This window comes from Arvicanthis niloticus, chromosome 18 (genome assembly GCF_011762505.2).
Source record: "Arvicanthis niloticus isolate mArvNil1 chromosome 18, mArvNil1.pat.X, whole genome shotgun sequence".
In the NCBI taxonomy this organism is placed as follows: Eukaryota; Metazoa; Chordata; class Mammalia; order Rodentia; family Muridae; genus Arvicanthis; species Arvicanthis niloticus.
In genome coordinates this window covers 23,292,211-23,299,020 of record NC_047675.1, presented here as the reverse complement: position 1 = coordinate 23,299,020, position 6,810 = coordinate 23,292,211, and the positions used below count along the sequence as shown (strand labels likewise).

Below are 6,810 nucleotides of genomic sequence, written 5' to 3'. Positions count from 1 at the left end.
ACGAACAAAAATACAAACAAAAACAAAAAAACACACACAACAAAAACAACAAAAAACAAAACCCAAACAAAAAACAACAAACTAAAAACAAAAAACAAAAACAAAACCCAAACTAGAAAACAAAAAGCAAAAAAACAAAACCAAAAACACAAACAAAACAAAAAGCAAAACACAAATAAAAAATACAACAAAACAAGACAAAATAAAACAAAAAAACAGAAATTCATTGACTAAATCCAGCATTAAAACAGTATTTCTTGAACACGTGGTCTCCTGTGGGTTGGACAGCTGCAGTGTCTAAGCCTGCAGTCCTTATATGCACCCTAGAGATGGCATTAGAGCAGCAGTCTGACATCCCAAGTTAGGACTATATTAAAGAGAGTGGGCTTCATCCGGTCAAACGGCTCAGTACCTGTTTAAAATGTCTTCAATTCATCCTATTTGAGGTATATTAGAAACACCTATAGAAAAATACAGGGGTGGTGACCACAGCACAGGTGGATCTTACAGTAAGTGACTGTGCAGGATTTCCCATACCATCCTCTTCCTGAAGATGGGCATGTGCTGCTGAGAGAAGGTGACAGGTTGGTCTCTAGCAATGTAATCTGCATATTTACAGGTGAACATCCCACAGTCACTCCCATTGAGTTGCTGAGGAATCTCCTCTGATGTCATGCTGTATTGCTTCCACTCCAAAGGGTCCAGCTCGATGTTCCTTCGTGTTTTGCTCTCATTTTGTAAATATTGGAAGATGGTCTCACAGATTGTCTTTTCTGTCTGTCCCATTGAATCAAGGTATACGATACTTTGTTTTCTCAAATCGATTACCACCAGGCTCCAATGTACATTCCGGTGAATAGGCATCAAGATAAGTTCTTTGTCAAAGAGATTGATTCCTCAAGTCCATTTTTTTCACAGAACTGTAACCACTATGCTTTAGTTTGAGGTAAAAGAAAGTGCTAAACACATGAAGAGCTGGGTAGCCCTGGTTTTCATTTCTCTCAACCAGGAGGTTCATGTAGAAATTGATGACCTCATCATTGAACCACTGACCATTCTCCAGGGTCTGGATGTCTCCTCAGGTGATTTGCAACTTGAATCTCCTACTTAGGATTTCCTCTTGGGGTCCTGGACCCAGTGCACTCTTAATTTCCTTCTCCATGTCCTCTGTAACATGAAAATTTTGATCCACTTCTCTGCCCTTTTCTTGGTTTGTGAGAGACTTTTTCTTTGCCACAAGTACTGCCATCTTGTTGGGGAGTAACCTATCACCTCCACCACTATCCAGGATAATTAGAGCTGGTGTTCCCAGTAAATAAGGCTCCAAGCTATTCTCCCTTCTTCCTTCATGGTTTACACCACCTTTCTTCTGTGTAACAGATTTCTCCTCTGAACACCTCCTCTCTCTCTCTCTCTCTCTCTCTCTCTCTCTCTCTCTCTCTCTCTTTCTCTCTCTCTCGTCTGGTGTAGATGGTTCATTTTTCTCCATGACGGAATAGGGGCGCTTGTGACCCTTGTGACAATCAGCAGGCTTCCTCTCACAGCCTGCTCTGGAGGACTTTGGTACACTTTAGGGGTTTTAGTTGTCTTGGACTCTCTTCCTGGGATTTCTGTACCTGACCCTTGCCCGGCTGGTCTCTCTGAAGCTCTAGGTCTTAATGCTCCCAAGGGGTCTTCTTTCAAGCCTTGCCAGGTTCTTTAAATACCATCTCTGTTCCATCCTGGCATTTCCTTTTTGGACTTTGTCCCAAAGCTTCAGACTCTGTCTCTGTCCCACTTCCATCCTATTTCCGCTTTCGAGCTTTTCCTGAAGCTTTGGGCTTCATCTCCACCCCAGGCTGTTTAGGTTGCCTGGAGAACTGCTTGGATTGCTCTTTTGACAGTACCAGCCTTTCTGATTTCCAAAACCGTATGCCTGGCTCTAGGTTGGTACTCTTGGGTTGTTCACCCTGATGTAAAAGAGTAACTTCTTCCAGTAGATGGTTGGTTCAAGGTCAGAAACCTACTAGGCTCAGGAGAGCTCTTCTCAATAGAGTTGACTTTGCACATCAGGGTCAGTCAAAGAATGGAGATAATATCAGAAACCTATTAGTGAATAGTCAGATGTTGGCAGTTCACCAGGATCCACTCTGGGAAACTCTGAGGAGTTCTAAGAATACTTCCTCAGAATTATCCTTCTAGGGCGCTGTAACTAGCTACCTGAAATTTTGAAATCGGACTAATCATCCTAATTAATCACTATTAAGACACCAGGCCTAAACCTAGCAGCTAACACATCAGAGGCAACCTCACAAATGGTGTCTAACTCGGGGGGTTGGCCCTAGTCACAGCTTTCAAGGTTCCATAGCGGGTTATGAGGTCACCTGAAAGAACGCAAATCAATGTTTCTGGATGGTGGAAGCCCTCCCCAACCCAAAATCCTGGGTCCAGGATTTCAAGGTGCTCCCTTGCCCTAGTGGAAAGTTTGAATGAATTGATACATATCTCAGTTCCCTTCAACAGGGCACAGGGTTACCTAAATCATCTCAATATCAGCAGCAGCAACTGGTCCTGACTGGTACATTTGTCTTTTAGGAAACTGTCCATCATGGTCAATTATAGAAAACAAAATATAAGTGCCCTTCAAAATATCTTCTCACAATATGCTTGCTAATTACAAAGAATAAATAGAATTTTAGTTATAAAATCTGAAAAAAAGTAGATATATCAGTAAAAAGAAACAAAGTAATTGATACTCATTCTGGGGGCAAAGACTTACCAAATAACAATTTCTAAGATCAACTGCTTTTTTTTTCTGATTTTCTGATTTCTGTTGTTGTGATATTATTATTCAAACCAATATTAAAGTATGGAATGTGTAAAATGAATGCAAGCAAAAAAAAGAAACAATGTAAATGAGAATTTGTGTTTTGTTTATACAATTTAGTTAATCTAACTTTCATAATCTACTTTTCATTTCCTAACCAATTCATAAAACTTCTAAAAATTTAGCAGGGGGGCATTCACAGACTATGATGAGCCACTTCCTGACTGCCAGGCTCAATTCAAATTCTTATTCTAGATACTGTAGAAATATAGTTGTAGACAGAACCATTGGAGAAAGTCTAGGTCAATGATAAATTTCATGGAACAGAGACTCCTCTCTCTTGACTCTTCTACCCTTCACTGGATAGAAAGTAAGAAATAAAATGTTGTGTTGTAAGCTGGGTGGTGGTGTCAACACACCTTTAATTCCAGCATTCAGGAGGCAGAGGTCAGCATGGTCTACAGAATGAGTTCTGGGACAGCCAGGGCAAGACAGAGAAATCCTCTCAAAAAAAAAGAAAAAAAACCCACTTTAGAAAGTAAAGCTATTTGAAATGAACTCACTCATTCATTGATTTGTACATTTGGTGAATCAAACCCAACTGAAATGTCTGTGAAAGGCAGGTTCCTGGATGCCTGCTGATGAAGGATCTCCAGGATTCCGAGTTTTCAAAGTTGCCACTACTGATAGCCAAGTCTAAGGACTAATGATCAAACCAATTCCATTCATTATTGTAGCTGAAACAGAAATTTGACAAGTAAAAAGGAGAGTGGGTGTCAGAGAAGACACCCAGGTATCTCAACAGACTATAAATGTCTTTGATACATTCAAGACCAATGAGACCCTGAGTGAAGACATAGAGGATGACGGGGAGAGGTGAGACAATCCAATGGTCTGTTTCTATGAATCATCTGAACATCGCCTGAGAACAGAAGAGCAGGGTAGAGAAGGGAACGCAAGGAAGGATAAGTAATGCTAAAGACTGTTGAAAATGCTATATAGAAATCTATTATTGTAGGAATGTTCTAGAATATATGCATACACATATATAAAGAGGATTTAGCTGGAATTACTATATTATAATAAAGCAATGCTTCCCCCAGATATCACCAGCTACCAAGTAAAAAGCTCAGTGCCAGGTATGGGTTACATCTTTTATTGATCAATAGAGTCCCATAGACCTCACTAACTTACAGGCTATTGTCATTGCTTGTGGTTATCCTCTAGAACTTGATGGTAAGATACTATTGCTAAAGACATCTCATACTTGAGCCATAAGACATAAAGAAATCAAGCTCATGCCTACCTGGAAGCTTCATCCCTACAGGACTACTGGCTAGCTTTCATACTGCTGGGAAGTTCTATCCATGTGACCAGGGGAGAAAAGCCATCAACAGACTTACCTGGTAGTCAGCCTTGCAAGCAAGCTACAGTAACAACCAGCCTGACCAGGTGTCTTGGTTAGGGTTTCATTGCTGTGAAGAGACAACATGACCAAGGCAACTCATATAAAGGAAAACATTTCATTGGGACTGGCTTACAGTTTCGGAGGTTGAGTCCATTATCATCATGGTGGGAAGCATGGAAGCCTGCAAGCAGACATGGCGCTGGAGAAGGAGCTCTGAGTTCGTGACCTGAAAGCAGCAGAAGGGGACTAGATTCCACACTGGGCTGAGCTTGAACATGGGAGACCTTAAAGCCCACACCCACAGTGACATACTTGCTCCAAGGCCATAGGTTCTAATATTGCCACTCCCCATGAGTCAAGCTTTAAAGAACATGAGTCTATGGGGACCGTACCTATTTGAATCGCCACACAAGGTATGCCTACTGGCACAATTGTAACACAAATATTATGGAAATAACCAATCAATTTCTCCTTGGATTGTTAAAGTCCATTTCACAAGATGAAAACTATGCCTGGTACTTTTAATCAGAACGGAAATCCTTGGCTGGCTAGGTCACAGGCCCTAAGTGAAACCTAGCACTATTATTTTGCTAAGTGGACAAACTGTTAAACTTCCTCCTAAGTCCTAATCTTTATATCCACAGATTAGTGCATCTCTTATCCCTCATCAGAGAAGCTTCTATTTGCAATAGATAGCAACTATCACTGAGACCCATGACTCTGCTCACGTCAGTCCTTTAGTAACAATAAAAACCATGATGCTTAGCTCTAAATGTGATATCTAAACTCTACCCTCACCTCCCAAGGCTCAGAGATAATCACAGAAGAGGAACCAAAAAGACTACCAAAGCCGAAGGTGATGGACATCCGCAGGAAAATATTAATTACTGGACATAATGGGGCCATTGTATGAGTGAGCTCACAGTGGCTGTGACTGCATGCGTAGGTTCTATACAAGATAAAGCCAACCCAAACCCAAAGTGAATGGAGGAGTTCATGAAGCCTCACCCCTATCCTATAAAGTCCCACCCACTCCTATAAAGAAGCTATTTGTAACCGATGGCTGCTGGCCCTGAGAGGCTAACCATGCTCCAACACACAGTCCCACACCCATGCTCATACAAGCAGCACTAAATTAACTTTCTGTGTATTAAAAAGAAAGGCGCATGAAGTTTGGAGGGGAGGAATATATAGGGCCATAGGGGAGGAATTAAAATATAGGGAGGTAAATCTGATCAAAACACATCATATGCATGAATTAACATTAAATAAAATGACTTCTTAGAAATTTCTAGGCTCCACCCTAGACTTCCTGGGTCAGAATTGGCATTTTAACAAAAGACCCATGAGATGTGCAGTAAAGTTTCAAAGCTGATACATCACAGACAAACTGTACAGACTCAGCAAGGAGAATCTGACATGACAAACAGAATCCGTTAGTAACATCATAGTGAAACCTACAGCCTTTCAGTTTCTCATTGTTTCCATCTTTATTATGTAGGAGCTATGTACCATAATGCTTTAATTGCTTTCAGTCTCTATGGGTTTTTTTTTTTTTTTTTTTTTGATATTTTAGCTGTTAAGGAATGAGAGATTATGAAGTCTGAGGAAAAGGGATTATGTCTGAATTATAGGACCCACCCTAGGATGCATGTGTAGACTATCAGAGGAGATACAGTGCTTCTAAAATACTATTCATATTTTTAGTTTCCTTGTATTAATAATTGATTTCAAATATTGAATGTTTTTAAGTGTTTCCTCATCTTATTGTAAATTACATATTTCTCCTTTAACAAAGCTGAGCTATTTCTGTTCATTTGGTTTTTTTTTTAATAGATCCCTGCTAAGCTGTCTCTTCTTGTATCATAAATAGAGCCACCCAGAGATTTTTTTTCCCCTCTGAATGCACCCAGGGTTATAGTTCTATTTCTCATTATAAATTCAAATAAGCTGTTTAATAGCATAAAGATGTCATTAAATGCATCTATCCCTGGCCCATGGGGAGACAGTGGCTGGGGTTACATGAGAATTCTGTGTCTGGTGAGCATGCTTTTCCTTTTGTGGTTTTCTAGTCTCTCGGGTATTAAAAATACTGTAGATCTCCTTATGTCAAAATAGCTGCAGATCCATTCTCACGTATACAGATTACGGCAAAAAGACAAGGCAGGGAAAATTCCAAGCAAGGTCAGACACATGAGGCTGTTACTCACTGTGTCTTTGGGGACCACTCTTTCCTCGTCCTCAGCCCCAGTAGCTTGGGGGACACTCCCTCACCTGCCATTCCAATAGAAGGCAAACAATGACAGCCCTGCCAACCTGAACACACCATCAACCTCACACAATGAGGGGTCCAATGTGCACATGCACCAAGCTTAACCCATGAGAACCGTACCAAAAATTTTCATAGGAGCCATCAGGGAGAGAAGTCCTCCTCCTTGCTGCTGGAATTGCTGCACTCCAAAGATCTGCCTCCAGAGCTGCTTGAAACCATATTTGCTCTACTATGTCCAAAACCCACCTGAGAATGAATTACCCAAGAAGAAAGCAGAATTTAAAGGTGGAAAAGAGACAGACTATAGATAGCATTGTGAAGTCC

At 40.8% G+C, this 6,810-nt stretch overlaps 1 pseudogene; it reads right to left on the bottom strand.

Moving 5' to 3' along the window:
• Window positions 1-504: 504 nt before the first annotated feature.
• On the bottom strand, window positions 505-5,081 carry LOC117723482 (sentrin-specific protease 2 pseudogene; annotated as a pseudogene).
• Between the last annotated feature and the right edge of the window lie 1,729 nt (window positions 5,082-6,810).